The sequence below is a fragment of the Scomber japonicus genome, chromosome 3 (genome assembly GCF_027409825.1).
Source record: "Scomber japonicus isolate fScoJap1 chromosome 3, fScoJap1.pri, whole genome shotgun sequence".
NCBI classification, from domain to species: domain Eukaryota; kingdom Metazoa; phylum Chordata; class Actinopteri; order Scombriformes; family Scombridae; genus Scomber; species Scomber japonicus.
Window position 1 is genome coordinate 6,542,544 of NC_070580.1, and position 18,898 is coordinate 6,561,441.

Below are 18,898 nucleotides of genomic sequence, written 5' to 3' on the forward strand. Positions count from 1 at the left end.
TCATCAGAGACCAAATCATAATAGTAAACACAGGAATGTGTTTCCCCACTTGAATGATGGATGATATATTATGAATGTGTTTTATTGGGACTTGGTCACTGTGGTCATTTAGGAATGTGAGACTGGAAATTATCTCCTTGTTAAACTGTAAACATCATTACAAGTATAGAGCATGTTTTCCACAGTGAACCTCATTAAGTTTGCACACACACTCATTCAAGGGTACTGTAGAGGTATACTGAATACATAAAATAACACATGTGGAATCATGTATCACCAAACTTTTAACTGAAATTGTAAGTTGGAAGATGAACGCAGAAATCAACACTTTATTGAACAGTAGCATTTAATCCAAAAGTCTAAGTGATTGCTTTTTTATACCAAAAAAAAAAACAGAAATTGGAAATTGCACAGAGCTAAAACGTGCCTATGACGTTCTAAATGTAAGTCTTATAGTTGGAGATTGACATCATATTGTCGGTTTGGGCCTGACTATGAGAAAGCTGTGGTTGCATCCTTCTGGCATCACTCATATGAGTCACACCCCTGACTGTCAATACAGCTGAGGTCAGAGAGCAGAACACACTTCCCACCGTCAACCAGTAAGAGAGCCCAAACTCAAACGTGATCCCTGGCATCCCCAGATTCACCTGTCAAGAGGAGAAAATGAAGAAATAACAAGATGAGCACATTATTTCTTACTGACTGTGCCTTAAAGGTGTGAAAACCTTCCATCTGTGCTTTTTTCCCTCCTGGTTATTAGATGTTCAGTAAGAGGGGAAAATGGATAGCTGCAATTTTTAATTTCGGGAATTTCTTTGTGAACACCATTAAAACTTTGCTGTGGGCTTGTATCCTCTCTTTCTTTGACACCTTTTCTGTGAGTTCCTCTGCCTGCCAGCTATGCTAGTTAGAAGAGTGTCATCAAGCTTAATTTCCTGTCTGGCAGCGAAACACTCTATGACTGACACAGAGAAGATTCAGTAGCTGAGGACTGGATTATATGGAATAATAACTCACACTAGTCCTATCATGAGCTCTATGCAGAGAGATACATTAGTCAATTTCAAATAAATGAACCTTCAAACTGCTAATCATGAATTTAAGGTTGTATTAAACATGCCTTAAACATGCATTGATTTTTCTTCCCTCTCTTAAAGGCAGCGGAAGAAGCCATGAAGAAATATTAGTCTTCATTTACAGACTTGTTTCTGGTCACTGCACGACCATAAATCTAATTTTCACTCTTTGTCTTTTTCTCCTGAGAGCTCTTTAGCTGCTAAATGCTACACAATGTTCACCATGCTAGTTCACTAACATTATCTGTCTGCTGTTATCTGTGATACTAGACAGGTGTAGTGTGTTTATCAGAACTTTTATTCACTGAAAACTGCTGCTTTCTATGTCTGTAGACAGCTGCTGATAAGAGCGATGAGACTGATGCAAAACATTGAACCTAAACAACATGCTAAAAGATGTGAACATGCTACATAGAGCTAAGACCTTCCATATAACATATAGTCATTAAATTTATTAAACATTGCTAATGTAAATATATTCATTTGAGACACTTTAAACTCCTCATGTTTGTTAAATACCATTAGCTTGTTAGCATACTTAGCATACTGCGATGTTTGAATAAAGTGACTTATTTATTGGAGATGTGTGTTTTCTTGTTTGTGTTTCACATGTTTATTCTCTGAAAAATGCAATTAAATTAAATAACATTTTTGTATGTACAGTATAGTGCTGGTAACTTCGACAGTATGCAATATACTGCCTAGAGATTATAACAAGTGTAACCACTGGTTACACCATTTGACTCATATTAAAAGCCTTTCTGTTAGAGACCAAATATCAGTTGTTTATGCAGCTAATTTTGTTAGATATCAGTAGTTTATGATGCCAATTAAAGGTGTATTATAAAAAACGTTTTAACATGTACAGACGCTTTAAAATATCTAAAAATCCAGTCATTCATTTAAAGGAGCAATGTTACTCAAACATTACAATTTACATCTATAAAATATAATGCATGGCTAATGATAAAGTACTTAATATCTTTTGATCAGGTACATTCATATTCCATGTTACTAATAATGACTAACACCTCAAAAAAAGTTTTGAGTGTAGAAGATCACTAACAAATCATCAAACCTCAAGTCCATTAACTATCTTTTCTGAGCGTTCTACCACATCCTATCCTCATCAGTAATTGCTTATGTCTTTTACATCTAATGTAAAAACAACCTTGAACAGAGACAGGGGTATCAAACCACTTTCCAACACCACCACCTGTTGTCAGTTCGATAACTTACGTTATGCAGCAACAACTGAATTAGCTCCACTGATGAAATCCATGAGATATGATGGAAAGCTCTGAAAAGCTGTTCTGGTAAATGGGGTTATTGGTAATAAAATAATGAGGAATGCCTCATACACAACTTGAAAGACAAAGGATGAGAATAAATTGATTAGTGATTCAGTGACAGTCTTTACATTGTTGTTGGCGTTGTGTGCTGACACCTACTTCTTGTTTGTATTTGGTGTAAGTGTCCACGCCGTACCAAAGCAGACCCACCGTACCACACACACCTGAGAAAGAAACACAGTCTTAATCGATACAAAGATATGAGTCAAAAGTTTATAATTACGACTCTGAGGAGAGGAGGATAAATAACTACACAGTAAATAAGAAATCTGTTTGAACCAGAGAATTCTGTGAATCTAAAGTAGTCATCCACAAACCAAACAAACTGCTTCTGGCTGGATTTGATTAAGGGTGTTTTTGTGAGCGAGGAGCTGCAGTACCAACCTCCACACACACAGAGGGCGCCAGAGATCTGCATCAGCCTGCCTTGAGCCAATACACTGGGGATGATTGTTGTGCACCTCAGGCTGGGGATCATGATTAGGATGGAAACCACTGACAGTAAACACATCAACACCAATCCTGCTCTCATTGCCAACAAATCAGCTGTGGTATAATAAAGAGAAGGACAGTTCATTATATTACTATACAGTGCATGTACAAACAGATACATCAGATTACATTTTAAATATATTTGATAAAGTCCATATGATTCATCAGTATCCCTATTTACTTACAATTTGTGACATTATTTAACAGTATGAGTAAAATGTAAGTAATGTATTTCTTAAATTTGACCATTGTATCTGAATATTTATTTTAACAGTAGATAAGAAAAAATGCATCCGAGCATCAGTGTTTGGATGACATCATACATTTTTATAAATATAAAACATGTACTTTTCTTTTAGGGGTTAAATTACAGAAATATTAAATCAAATAGTATTAAAGAACTTGATTTAAAGTAAATCTGAATTCATGTGTTTATCTATTTGTCATAATTCTCTATAATCTATCAAAACTAATCAATAACATATGTAATTTTTAATTTACCTATAGATTCCTGTTGATGTTTGGACTTATCAGTTTAAATGAACAATAGTTGAATATTCATAAATTCTGGATTTTTGATAGGGGTGAAGGAGCAGATGTTATTTTTAGTATTTTTGAACAGGTTATTGAACTTTTTGTGGATAAACCACATTATATGCCTGGAATAAAACTTTAAACTTAAATTCAAAACATGTCAGTTTAACTACAATGTAAAGAAACACTGACTTCAGAAAACAGTAACTTTGGTTTAATTGTTGAATTCAGAGTGTGAGTAAAGCCTGTCAGTCAGTTTAGAGGTGCTGTATTTGGATAAGAAATAGTCCTAGTATAACTGTAGTGTCATTTACCTGGCAGATGTTCCATGTAGGACACTGACACATCACATGTTCTCAGTCCAACCAGACTGTCATGAACACACTCGCCCCACAGGCCTCGACAACGGGAGCTCAGACCCACTGAGGTCAGTTGGTCTTTAGCTCCTTGCTGAACCAGGAGACACATTACAGGGTGATTGCACGGACTTAATGATGAAAGTCAGGGAAGACTGTGTTGGAAATCCATCTACACTGTAAATGTAATGATTGGTAATGTTTGAAATAGAATAACATACGGAAGTTCAGAGTTGAACCAGCAGTTTATCACTGTAGTCAGATAGACGACACAGTAGTGCAGCCTAGTGGTTACTCTCTACTCTTTCTTCATAACACGGTATGCAATGATTGTGTGTGTGTAAGTGTGTGTATGTGTGTGTGTACAGATCCATGTTCCTACCCTCCAACAGTCCTTTCCAGCTGCAGCGATTAGCAGCAGCAGGCTTGTCACCGCTATCAGCAGCCCCAGGACCTCAGTCTGTCCCCTGCTCATCCTGTCTGTCCTTTCAGTCAGCTGGTGGAGAAAACAACTTCCTTCCAAAAAAAATATCAGAAGTCATTTTTCAAATGCTGAAGAAGTGCAGCTGATTTACAGAAGGGCCAGGATATTCAAGAGATGAAAAGAAGCAGCCGTATTCTCAGATAGACTCACCAAGCATTTCTAAAATAATAGGCTTTAAATGGACACCACCAGTCAACCTAACCCTAGCCCTAACCCTTCATTGAAAATCCCACCTAATTAAAATGACATAATTATCGGCTAAACTAGGCCCCCTTTTTACTAGACCCTGGTTCTTAATATGACCACTATTTTTGGGGAGGTTAAATAATTATTTTTACTCCAGTCAGTTAACAAATGTATGTCACATAAATAACTGAATACAAGTTTCAGTCAAGTATTTTGTGTTTTACAAGGTTATATTTAGTTGAAGGGCTTCAGTCCCTGCTGTGATGATGATGCACGTTTTTTGTGTGTTTGTGGCAGATTATGTGCTTAATGGGTGATATTTAAAACAGGTGTGCATCATTAAATGACATTCTGTTAAACTTGGTGAGCTTCTAGTTGTGTGTGTTTGTGAGTGTGACTACAAAAAAAAATTGTGATTGTCAGCAGTAACAGAGAAATCCCATATCCATGTTCTGTATGCTTTGAAAGCTCACCCTGTGGTAACCTCAGCAGATGGTATAGGTTCCAGTCAGGTGAGGCTTAGAAGGTAAAATGACTTTCTAAAGTGTTACTTTTTTAGCTGTTGTTTTCTCTTTTTCTTTCAATTTGAACTTATTGCCTGCAGGGTTTGTTTCTTTTATATTTTTGTTAATAAATTCTACTCTTTTTTTTGTCCCATTTTTCCACTTAAATATCCCCTTAAAAAGTTTTCCAGTGCCAAGCAACATCTTCTACAGCACTATAGGCTGTCAAATCATTTTAAAAGGTGAAAAGAGTAAAAAGGTTATGAGTAAGCAGAGCCTGACCGATCCTGGATATTTGGGGCTGATGCCGATACCGATATTAGGAGTAAAAAATTCCAATATTGATATATTGGTAATATAATATATACATAAACACCCTTCTTTTTCAAATGTGGTTACCAAACACTTGTGACAAAGATACACACTGGAGGCTTTGATATATTTTACAGTTTAGAATAAACATTGACATCAGTGCACTGAATCAGTAAGACTTCACTGGGAAATTAATATTATTATTATTACACTTGAATTAGGAAAAATGATTAAATATACATAAAATACATAAAAATATTGGCTAGAAGTAAGTAATCTTCATATTGTCTGACACAAGCAATGACTACATTGTTATGTTTTTAACCCCAAAAGGTTCATTGTGAGGGTAAGATTGAGAATTATTGCTTTTAAACATGTTCATTTTAGTCAAAGTATAAGTTAGTAACAAAGTATAAGCTGAATGTGGGTGGATGAATGTTTTAGACAAGAGAGGAGACACTGAAGTCAGACAGAAGAAAAAAAAATCACATTCAGAGGACATCTAATTTTATTCAACTCAAATATAATATATACAAAAAGAACTTATGCAACTTCAAAATGATTACTGTACTTCTAAAACAATCTGCTTTAAACATCCCAGGCAATGTTTTCCATAAAGTTACATTATCTTTTAATGAGTGAAATGTTCCTCAACTGTTCCTCAAAATTATCTCCTCATGTGGTGAAACTGCCTTTCTTTAAATATCTTAAAACAAGCCTGAGCAGAAATCATAGTGGTAATCTCATAGCTGTCATGAAGGTAATGAACAGAGCTGCGGAACTACTGGGAAAAAAAACACTTACCTCTTAGAAAATGTTTTATTTCAAGCACCGACTCTCAAAAGTGGTTCAGTTCGAGGCAGAGAGAGAAAAACGTGGGCGAAATGTGCAAAAGCTTCACAGAGTGTGTGTATAAGAGTGTGTTCCTCTGCCCTTGATCATTCCCAAATTAAGTGGTGTATGCCTGTGTCAGCGGGGTTTGGCAAAGGGCTGAAATTAAGAATCTAAACACATTAACCATGCATGACCTTCACAAGCTGCACAATGACTTTCAGAGCGTTTGCATTTTACTCTCCTTTCTGTTTCCCCCTCCTCACCGTCTCAACTTTGACTTAGATTTTAAAAAAGCAATCTTTCTCCCCTCAAACAGAAGCAAATGTGCCTCATTTCAAGACATTTTCTGCCATTTAAAAACTGCTCAGATGTGGCAGGGAGATATTTGTGTGGAGATGACAAGATAGAGAAAAAGGAAACATTTCAATGCATCAGAGAAGAGGAAGAAAAGGAGGGGAGTGCATGAGACAAAAGAAGACAGACGGACGGGCAGATAGAGATAGAGGAGAGAGAGAGAGAGAGAGTGTGAGGCGAGCCGTATTGAGATGTTCAGAAGGATTATTGTGGGATGGAAATGCCAGCAGGCTGCTCGCCAGCTGCCTCCGAGCTGCTGCTGACAGGCTGAAGAGGGCAGTGTTTGTCTTCCTACTGCGGCACACACACACACACACACACACACACACACACACACACACACACACACACACACACACACACACAAAAACACCTCACCACCACCGGCAAAGATTTGAGTTGTTAAGCAAATTAAAAAAAAAAAAAAAAAAAAAAGCTCTTATCCATAATTACTTTCAGTGATGTATACTGACTCTAGAAAGCTCTCTGCATATTTATATAGAGCATTAATAGCTTTTTACAATAATTAAAAGTGAAAAAAAATCATAATTTAGAATTTAGAAAGATTAGTTAAGGTCTCATAAATAAGTGTAAAAAAAAAAAAAGATTTGATTGCAAAAGTTTCTGCTGGGTCATTAGTGACGGAGTTGAACAGTGAGACTGGCAGTGATGAGTTAGCCATCAGTGTGTGTGTGTGTGTGTGTGTGTGTGTCTATGGCATTTTATGTCTTTGTATGTTTATGTGTGTTTATCAGTTATATTGTGTGTTCTTGTGACTGAGTTTGCATGTACACACATTTGTGCATTTGTGCATGATTTCAAGTGCTTTTATGCGTGTGTGTGTGTGTGTTTAAAATTTGTGTTTTTTGTCCTTGTATGTTTGTTTATCAGTTTGCAGGCTTTTGCATGATTTCAAGACGTTCCTATTGTTTTTATGCATATGTGTGTGTGTGTGTGTGTGTGTATGTGTTTATGCATGGCTGTGTGTATGTGTGCATGTGTGTGTCCTACATGCATTTTCAGATCTCGCTCCATCCCAATCTTCTCTCCACAGTACTCCACTCCAATATTTGCAGGCATTTGCATGATTTCAAGTGTTACTAGTGTTTTCGTGTGTGTGTGTGTGTGTGTGTGTGTGTGTGTGTGTGTGTGTGTGTGTGTGTGTGCATGCATGTGTCTGTCCTACATGCATTTTCACATCTCACTCCATCCCAGTCTTCTCTCTGCATTACTCCACTCCATCCTCCAAACAGTACTGCTTAAAGCCTCATAATCACCCATTGATTCCTCATCATCATTACCACAGTTAGTGTTGTGTATGAAGGCTCGTCTGAATGAGGGGAATGGGCAGGGGGGGCGTGAGGCGGAGCTGCACGGGACCATCGCACCCTGCCTTTGATTCAAACAAGGTCAGAGGAATCGATCGCCTTTGATCGGAGACTTGCTCCGAGAAACAACAATTTCCACAGGCGCTGCCAAGCAGAGCAGCACACAGTCTGCTGAGAGCTTCTTTCTCAGTCCAAACGTCTGTGTAAACTCTGCCGCTTGTCACACATAGAAATGAGCCAGGTTGTCTTTTCATGAAGCCCTGTAGTTTTAGTTTGGATTTTAGATTCAAGCTGCACTTTGTTTTGCAGTTTGGTGTGTTCACAGTCATAATACCTGTTGAGTAGTGTCTGACTCCAGTTCCCATAACCCCTTCTGCTGGAACTTTAAAGCAAGAATATGTTATATTTAAAACAAGAAGTAACAGATTCTTTTTTTTTCTTTTAGTAAAGGTGAATTCATAAGCAGTGTTGGTTGTAAGGTGTTACAATGTAATTGTTTCATTGTAATGCATTACTGTAATCCCATTACATTTACCTGTAATGCAGTAATGTAACATGTTACAGTGTCTACAGTCAGTAATCACATTACAGTTACTAAACAAAGTAATGTGGCGTTACTTGCGTTACTTTAGTTCTTCAATTATTATGTATAAATTGGGAGGATAAAAAAATAATCAAAGGTGCTTTTCATGCACGCTTGCAGTACAACTGCCTGACCTCTCATGCTAACACAAAGCTAATAGCGAAACATTGACGGACCCAAAGTGATGCTCAAGCTGAGTGGATGCAGACCCCAACCAAGCAGCCAAAGCATGTGTTACTCATTATTCTCCATCTTTCAGACACAAATTCAGCAAAGTAATGATAATAGTGAATGGATGGCTGTCATCAAACAGGAAAACTGTGGTTAGCTATCTGGACCGATGTTGTGTGTTGTGCACCTGTGTAGAGTCTCTTCAGCTCGGTCAGTCTAGTGCTGACTCCGAGGAGAAACAGGTTGTCTAGATGTTATTTTGAGGCAGAGGAGTTTTGATGCTAGATAGATAGATAGACAGATAGATGACTCTTGTCTTCTTGTGCAACTCTTACAGTGTTTACAGTAACCTTGTGTTCTGAATGTGCCTCTAACATGATCGCTGCATGATGGCTTCACCCTGCATGTTGCAAGTTTGACAGAAGGATTCCTTTTTGTCTTTCTTGAAGACAGTCCCTCAACTAGAGAAGGAAAAGGTCCAATTCAAATGTCCAAGGAAGCCACACTGGCGAACCATCATGCACTACACCAGGGTCATACATTTGGAAAAACGAAATGGGATTCAGCCATCGTTAATGTTATTAATTGCACCTGTGCCTTTCCTGCTTAACATGTCAAAATGCCTATTTCCTCTGTGTGGCCCAGCTCACCATACCCTGTTAGTCTTATATACTCAGGTGTGTTGCATCAGTGGCACATTATGACCCATTCCCCCATCTGTAACATCTGTGCTGGGCGTTTTATTCCTGCCAAGTGCATCAATCTCCCAAAGTAAAAGACTTGAGAGCTTCACACACAGGCAATATATGACACACATCAAAACACCCACATCCATTATTTTCTCTGTAAGCTCACACACACTGGTGGTGTCTTGATATGTGAGTGAAATACAGGGTTCACACACATTTTCACAGGCAACATTTCATAGTAGCAGAGTAGAGTTTTCCTGCACAACTTTACCTACTTCCAAAGTGCATGGAGAAGGAAAACAAGTCCTGATCCTAGACAGGCTGGAGGGCAAGGGGAGCATCCAATAAATAACATGGGTGACACCATATTTCGTCCATAAAGAAAAGGTGTGGGTACAATGTGGTAGATACCCCATTGGCTGATACATGTCTGGATGCACATCACTGGTTATATAATATATAATATGTTTTACCTTTAAAAAAATCAACAGTTTTTTAACTATTCTATTAAATACTGTTTGTAATGTGTTCTATGATGACCCTTATGAAGGCTGCAAACCTAAACACACTGGTCTAACAATATGTGTTGCTTTTTCACAGACAAAGTTTCAAGTTTTTCAAGGACCCATAATATAATTTCCATGACCATTTCCAAGTACACAGGATTAAAACAAACAAAAAAACATTCTACATTTCACTGTTTGATACACGTGCTGGTCACATGGACTGTTCACCGTGACACAATTAAAGACTGTGTAAAATGAATTGAGACATTTTCTTCTAAACACTTTAAATAGGTCATAAATGTATTTCTACAAAAGGTGTACAAGGCATTTCAACCATTTAGATTTGAATTGTGGAGCTAGGCTTCACAAACTGTGTTTCAAGATTTCTGTTCAGGATTTAGTGGGCGGGTCTGAAAATCACACGCTGGTGATTAGCATAAACCCACCCCTGCTGCTGTAGAGGTATAAATACATTCAGCACACACTACTACTACTACAGTCTACAGTTAGCTGAGTTAGCTGCTGAGTTAGCCGCTGAGCTAGCAGCCGAGTTAGCCACCGAGCTAGCAGCTGAGTTAGCAGCAGAAAGCTCTCAGACGTAGCGTCCATGTTTCTGGTAGAAGTGGTGACTTTGATTGACAGGTGACACTTGGTAGGGGGCGGGGTTCAGCGGACTCGGCGGGCACTCCCACAGTGTTTGGTTGCAGAGAAGAGTTTTACACAACTTTGAAGCCTAATTTCTCAGAACACACATTTATTCTTACTTTACACAGACTTTAAACATCTATCTACAACTTACTTTCTTTAAAAAATAACTTTATTTACTTTAAATTGGACTACACTTGAATTATGCTATGCACTGTGTGTGCTATCAGCTGATTACCTCCATGCCTATTATGAAGAGCAATAGGTCATCTTCACAGCCCAAGTGGATGAGGAGGAATAAGTGTGTGTTTGGGCTCATTTAATTGCAAACTGTCACGATTCTTCGCTGCTGAAATAAACTTTCTTTGTGGATTACTCTCAGAAGGAAGGCCATGGGTCATTACAAACTGATTGCTTTCTTCTTGTTCATCCGAGTGGTGAGACTGCAGGTCGCTCCTTTTGGAACTGAGGCTTCTCGCTTCTTCCTTGTTAACTTTGATTGTACATTATGACTATTTCTATTGATTGCTGGACAGTAAGAGACTTGGAATTTGAGATTTTGGGGTATTTCATCACATAAACATGAATGTATTATCGTCAAGAAATTATGTGTATGATTTTCAGTTTGGCTTTAAATCCTGTCTTATAGCAACATTTAGGAACTGATCTGCCTCCCTTAAAACATACAGAAATGATAGTAGACTACTGTAGGTTATGGCACAATTTTTACACTGATTTTGCCTAGATAAAAGATTATACCATTATAGCCTATAGCCATCTATATCTAAAATGGACATGGAGAACATAGCCTATTTGTTTTAGCATTCTAGTTATAGCCTAAAAGACGGGTTAAGCATTCGAGAATATTAGCTACACTCTAACTAGAAATATAGACAAGGCCATAGGCATTAAACTGTTGAACTGATTATGTTTGGAGGTGATGTGAAAAGGTGCAAAAATATAAAATTGGTAGGGAAACTGGTGCTCCTGCATTACATCACAATGGTAAAAAGACATGAAACAATGATACTATTCTGCATCATACTGTATGCGCCAACTGAGCAATTCTTATTGGAATGAATGGGTGCCAATTTTTGGTCCAATATCCAGTTCTTCTAATACATCCATGAAAACTTAATGCTAATGTTGTTCTCTTTATTGTCTACTTTGACAGCTTGTTTAGAGTCATGCATAGCTATCTACCACCTGTCTCTCACTGAAATTGGTGTAATAATCTGTCTTTGATAAGCCAAATGTCAAACCACTCCTTCTTCTTCACTGGTCTTCTGTGGCTGGTTTGCTCCTCTATCCTCTGCACATGTCCAGTTGGAGGATAAATACCCATTTCACCATTTTAAACTGCATTTTAGAATGTAGCATGCTTAATGTAGACGTGGAATCAAACTTCAGGCATGGATCTCACACATTCTATAATACAGTAGCATCTATTTATTACACCCTTCCTGCCTCCCTGTAAACGCCCACGTCTATCCAGCTCCACTCCCACAGATTGTAATACTGGATTTTATGTTTTAAATTTCAAGCACAAACCATAATGACCTCATTGGTGGATTATTTTCTCAGACTTCACAAAGCCCCTCCAGAACCACAGAGGACATTATACAACTGTTTTCACAGGCTGAGTAGCACTAACCATAGTACTGCCAACTGTGTAAGACCAGTGGAGCGCCCAAAAATGATTATCTATGCAGATGATAACTGATCTGGTCTAAGTAGAGGCACAAAGCCCAGTGCAATATTTAAGCAACTTGGAACCAGCAGCTCCATTTAAAATCAAGAGGAATCTGGACTCAACGGTCCTGAAATAAAATCAGCTCTATCAGTCACTAAGACACAAGCAATTAGACGAATTCAAGGAACACAAAGTAATGAAGTCCCTCCAACTTTCACAGTTCAAACACTAACGTGTCACCACTGTCTCGCACCAGCGTCGCCTCGAGCAGCATCACAAATAAAGCCATCTCTGCATCTGCTCTGCTGTCGTGTCGATCTTTGAAGTCTTTCCATTGAGAGAAGACAGCGTTGGAAAAATTCATGCTGTTTATTACTTTATCTTACTCCTGTTTTTGCTGTGAGACTATCCTGAGATCTTGTTTTTTTTTTCTAGATGGCTGAAGGCAGAACTGTGTCTATGCTACACTGCATCTAAACAATCCAAAGTAGCCGGAGGATTGTGGGAGTAATTATCTGAATTTGCCTCCACTTGTCAAGCCAGACTATGGACTAGCACTTTGTGTCTTCCGCCTGAAACAGACTGAAAATAAAGCAATATTTTCTCATGCAACTGTTACTATACCTGCTGCCAAACTCAGAGCAATGCCTCCATTGTGAAGTTGGCTGGACTCAGGACTGCTTTTCACTCCCTCCCTCAGGTTTGCCGCGGAGTTAGTGCCGACTCAGAGGACTCCATCATTATATTAACCGCACACAAGTGATTACTTTACTTTGCTAGTGTTAACTTTCCAACCGCAATCACCAGAATCAAATGCTGGCACACACACATTGGCGTCTGACATTCTCTTTCTCACACACACACACACACACACACACACACACATCCAGAAATACAAACACAGTTGAACCCACACTAAAGTCAGAAATACAGTTAAAAAGTGTGTTCTCCACAGCTGGACGCCCAGCAGCTGACAGCTGGAGTGTTTTGTGTTGTGTGATAGAAGCAGTTTGTCAGTGTGTGTGTGTGTGTGTGTGTGTGTTTGTGTGTGTGTGTGTGTGTGTGTGTGTGTGTGCGCGTGCGTGGTTGTGTGTGTGTGTGTGCCCGTGTGCGCATGATAAAGCTGCGAGTGATTATCATTGTTGTTGTATCACAGTTTATCACGCCACGGGAAAACGGTTACACTCACCTGGCCGTGTTTTCCCTGGAAGCATCATCATTCTGACACACACACACACGTACACATATATACATACACACACACACACACACAGTCACAAAACGTAATCTAATCTGTGTGTTTTCTCTCTGCTGCAATAATACAGCGGCCTAATTGGCTCTGACAACTTGGCCAACTCAATTCCAGCCAATCCTGTCCAGAATGCCTCTCTATGTCTCTAATTAGGTCCAATCAGCCGGAGTGATATTTATCGGTTCACCTCATCCCTCTTTTTCTCTCTCTCACACACACACACATACACACACTCTATCTCTCTCCTTCACGCCGGCGTCCCTTCATTCTTCCTGCGCTGCATTCTGAAGGAGACTGTGTTCCTCCTCTCTTTGGCTAATTTTAGTATGAGTAAAATAATTATGATTGATGCAGGTGCCTCTCTCTTCCTTCAAACCTTTTTAAATAGATAAACCCCCCCCCCACCACCACCATCGCCTCCCCCAAAAAAGAAGCAAGAAGCTAATTAGCGCGTGAGGATGAGCGAGGAGAGGGGCCTTATCGAGCCGTTATCAGTTCGCCTGCCCCACAGCTTTAAACATCATATTGGATATCTTAATCGTTCATTCTGACAGGGGCGTCAGGGACAAACTTTCTCATTTGATGTGCTCTATTTTCCCCCCCTCTGGTTCCTAACTTCTTTTTTACCCTCCCCCTTTTTTTCTTTTTTCTGAGAGACACAGCCGTCAGTTACGTGAAGGGAATGCTCGATGCTTTAATTCATCTAAACAACCTTTTTAGCCTCGCTCCGAATGTAAGGCTGTGTTTGAGAGTCTGAGTAAAGCCGTTGCGTGTATCATTTCGGAGGGTATTGACGTGCCAGGATCACTGCCGAAGACACGTCTGCAATGACATTGGAGCCGGTGGTTGCTTCTCTAAGTCTGTGATGGGACAGTGGCGTGCAGACAAAAGGAAAAGGGCACTGCATATATACAGAGTGTCAGGATGAAGCAGTGGCTGTGACAAACATCATTTTTTATTTCAGCTTTGCTTTGATCCAGGACTGTCACGCCAAGTATTATGGTTCTCAACTGCTATATAAGAACATCCAGATCCCTTAGAATGTATTACTCTCTATTAGCAAAATGTACCTTATCCAGTATTTGTGTATTTTGTGAAAGAAAAGGGATACTTTGAAAAAAATGCAGCCCTGCATCTCAGAAATAAATTAAGTGCAAGTTTCCTGAAAAACTGGTAATTTTGCAAAATCATTTATTTATTTAGAAAATGCTCCTCCACACGTTTGTTTTCGCCTGACCTTTCCTAATGTAACCAGCAGTTTATAAAAATGGAAATAAAATGCATAATTTTTTTAATTTTTGTGCAGCTGACACATTTTTATATATGCAAGAAAAGAAAAAAAATCTAAAATCAGCTAAAGTCTATTTTCCCATAAATTAACCAAACATTTATTAAGGACTGTTGGTGAATTTATGAATGTGAATTGGTGTAGAGACTAACTATGGGTTAGTATATGAACAGTATGTCAGGGTTAAAGAGTCATTGAAATCTGATTTATTTTAATAGACCTTAATTGATAGTTGATGGTTTTCATAAAAAATCTATTTTGATTATTTTTTATTTTGTATAAAATGTTGTGTATATATGACTTCTTCTATTTCTCCAAACTCCAAATCAATGCTAATGTCGCCCTGTGTCTGCTAGATGAGTAAAAATGTGACTGTTAGTCATATCAACATGCTCAGGTTCTGTCTCACGCCTAGCCACCAGGACTATGATATGTGGTGTGACACTCCTAGATAAGAGCTAAATTAACCTCAGCTAAAACTCATATTACCTCAATTAGATATAGCACATATTGGTACCTGGATCAGAACTAAAGCTTAATAGATATAGCTGTGCTTTAAATCACCAAAATCCTATCAATGATCAAAAAGTGCTGACAGTCTGGTTGGGTCACCTCAGCTGAGTTTTAATAACCCATACAATATGGTCAAGTCATTTTTAATAAAGCAAGAACGTGGACAGAAGGTAAATGTGCAAATGTACATGCATTTAAGTTTTGCATTGTTAATGCATAAAACGTAACATTATGTGTAATTACAGGACCATTTCCCTCAGAAGAAGACACCTCTACAATTACACCTCTATCAAAAAAGAGATGTAAAGGTGAATACAATCATATAAACTTACCATCTTACCTTTTCTAATGTTCACTGTATCTAGAAATAATATTCTGACTGTTAAACATTAATTATTGTAGGAAGGAGAAGAATGCTCAGGGAATATTTATGGTCCTGCATTACATCTAGATAACAGTACAGCACTGCAGGCATCTACAAAGCCACCTGAGATAATACATAATAAGCCTGCTGCTGGATCCAGGTCCACTGCTGAGGGAAAGTTGATAGACCAAACCTTGCTAGAGTACAGTAATACAGAAAAAGTGCAGACTAGTTGTTGAGTTTTGCAAACAAGCTTCAGAACTGCTGCTGTGTGGAGAATAGTTCCTATCCTAACGTCTTTACAAATCTCCAGATAGTCATAGCACACATTAGTTTCGGGATTGGTAATAGGGCGCAGGTTTAGTACGGGTTTAAGTTGATTTGTAACTAATAGTACAGTTAGTTCACTGACTCTTCTTCATGAGTATATTTTAATTTGACAGGAAGCAGAGAACATTGCAGATTCCCTCCATCTCCTGTCAAACAGTAAAACACATCTACAGCTTATATCTACACTGAAGGTCAGGAGCAGATGGTGGGCACAGAACAGGATGTGGTAAGAAAAAGCTTGTATTATTAGGATCCAGTAAATACAATAGTCTACTCTCTAATGAAATAAGGTATGGATAATGTAGCATGTTATACTTTGTGAAAGTGCTGGAGCTCTTTTTGTGTATTTCCCTTAACATGTTGAAGGTCAGGGTCAGGCTTATTATCAGCATACGGTAATGTTCATGTGTCAGTCGCTTTTTCTTTTCTGAGGAGTAACTGGATTTGTGTTTCAGATAGGGTGAGTTCAGCTTGAATAAAATGTATATCATCAAGCAGGTCACAGGGTAAGGTTTATGTATTATGTGTGAATGTTGTTCACAGAATCACACAGTCTTTACACCTCGTCCATGTGGTAGAGAAAGCTTCCTGACACTTCACCGTCCTCATTAAATGTGTTTGAAATGTGTTATAGAACACTCCAGAGCATTTGCTCACCAGTTAAGCTGGCCAAGAGAGTCTTGATCTACATTTGCGTCTTCCCAGGTTGCATCTGACGGAGATTGTACTGGCCATGGTTAGATAAATTATAGGAATTAAACAGTTTTTTGTTGAGAAGGTTTTACATGAATGGGCGTCAGCTGGTTCCAAACAACACTGAAGCACACTGGTATTGAAATCCATGACTTGATTTCTTTCTTTTATCTTGAGTCTTGGTGTTGAAGTATGATACTTGCAGTTCAGAGACATTTCAATAGGAATTTGGGTTTCACCATAAATCCAACTTTTTCTCTTCAATAAATCTGTGTAGGTTAGAATAAGGGTGATGCCTCTCAGCATCCTTTGTCATCTCTTTAGATTAGAGAAGGACAGTGTTAACTTTGATGCCAATGTTAGGCCTGAAGTCCATTCTCTTTTGAGTATGATAGTTGAATGTTGGTTGTTACTTGGCTTCTCTTTCACTTTAATGACGTGTCAACTTATAGGCAAAAAATGTGCTAGGAGAGTATCTTACTTGGTAGCACAGACCTGTTAAAAGGAGAAAAGTTTGGACTTCTTAGGGGGGTGGTACATGTAGTCTTACTGACCCACTTAAATGATAAAGATAACTTGAAATTGCTCAAATCTTTTTCTCTTTGTTTCTAACTATACCATTTAATTCCTATCTTTACAAAAGGGTGCTACTTACAGTACTTGTAAGAGGTGTATTGTATGGAACAGAAATTGTCTATTATGAATGTCTAACAGTGATCTAGGTGATTTTCTAACTACTGTATTCTTTAAATTGGTAGATATCACCATCAGGTACTTGTTAATTGGAGGAGATTTTAACTGCCATTTAAACCCAATTATGGATATATCTCCTCTCTTTTAGGATCTATTTTAACAAAGCATACAGAGGGGAAAATTAGATTTGCCAAACAAAAAACTGTACAAATGTGTTAATAAAGCAGGGGGATACTTAGCATATCTGAGGAAGAAAAAGAAAGATTCCCAAATCATCTCTTCAATTACAGATAGACATAGTAAGCAATCTTTTGACACTGTAACCATTAATGACATTAATGAATATCTATATAAATGCACCAGAATTAATATAAATGCACCAGAATTAATGGATGTCTTTTTGTCCTCCTTCAATCTCTCCACCTTGTCAGACGATCAGAAATCCCTTCTTGATTCCTTCATTCCAGGAAAGAGGTGCTTGACGCTATTAAGGGGCTACAGTCTGGGAAAGCACCTGAGCCAGACGGGCTGAGTAGTGAGTTTTATAAAGAGCTTCAGAATATCTCAGTTGAGCCTCTGCTGAATATGTTTAATGATTCCTTTAAAACTGCTGTCCTACCTATGTCTTTGACAGAGGCAAATATCTCTTTAAACAGCTGGAGGACTGTGCCTCATACAGGCTCATCTCTTTACTAGATGTAGATCTCCTTGCAACATGATGGGAAGGCTTACTCCCTCTGCTTATTAATGAGGACCAAACTGGTTTTATTAAAGGTCATAATTCATGTAACAACATGCACAGGCTACTAAACAAAATCCTATTTTTTCAACAGTCCAATAGATTGTAGACAAGATTTAGAAAGATGGAACACCCTGCCTATATCTTGGTTGCTCTTTTAAAGATTAACATTCTCCCAAGGTTGCTGTATCCAATTCAAAGGATTCCAGTTATCTTCCCATATGAAGCTATCAAAAATAGCTGGTATAACTCCTTCATATGGGCTGAGAAGAAGCCAGGCCTTTTGGGAAGGGAGTTTTTTCTCGCCACTGTTGCTCATGTGGGAATGTTGGGTCTCTTTAAAGTTAAAACCTGAAGAGTTCGGTTTAGCACCTGCTCTATGTGTAAAGTGCCTTGAGATAACTTTGTTGTGATTTGGCGCTATACAAATAAAGATTGATTGATTGATTGATTGAGGCCTCAAAATAGCTACGTTACAGTATGTCTCATTCTCAGAGGGTGGTCTTGACTCAATCAATTTAGATTGTGTGTACAATAAGCCAATATCTCTTAGGTCTGAAAGCTCCAAGTTCCCTTAAACAAGCTTATTCATTAAAAACCTTAAATATCTGATAACCTGAATACAGTTTGCACCGTTAAAGAATGACACTATTGGAAGATCTCAAATCATCTCTGTCTTCACTCCATTATGTGATTACCTGATTTCTACCATGAATAATAGACAACAGTTTCCAGATGTGGGTATCTAAAAGGCTCTCTAACCTATATGACTTATTGGAGGGATCCACTGTAATGTCTTTTAGTTAATTAACCGAAAAATACAATATTCATAAACAGGACTTTTTCTGTTACTTACTGATAAGAGATTTTGTTAACAGGGAAAATACAGTCCTCGACAACCAAACTGCCTCACTCTTAGAGACAG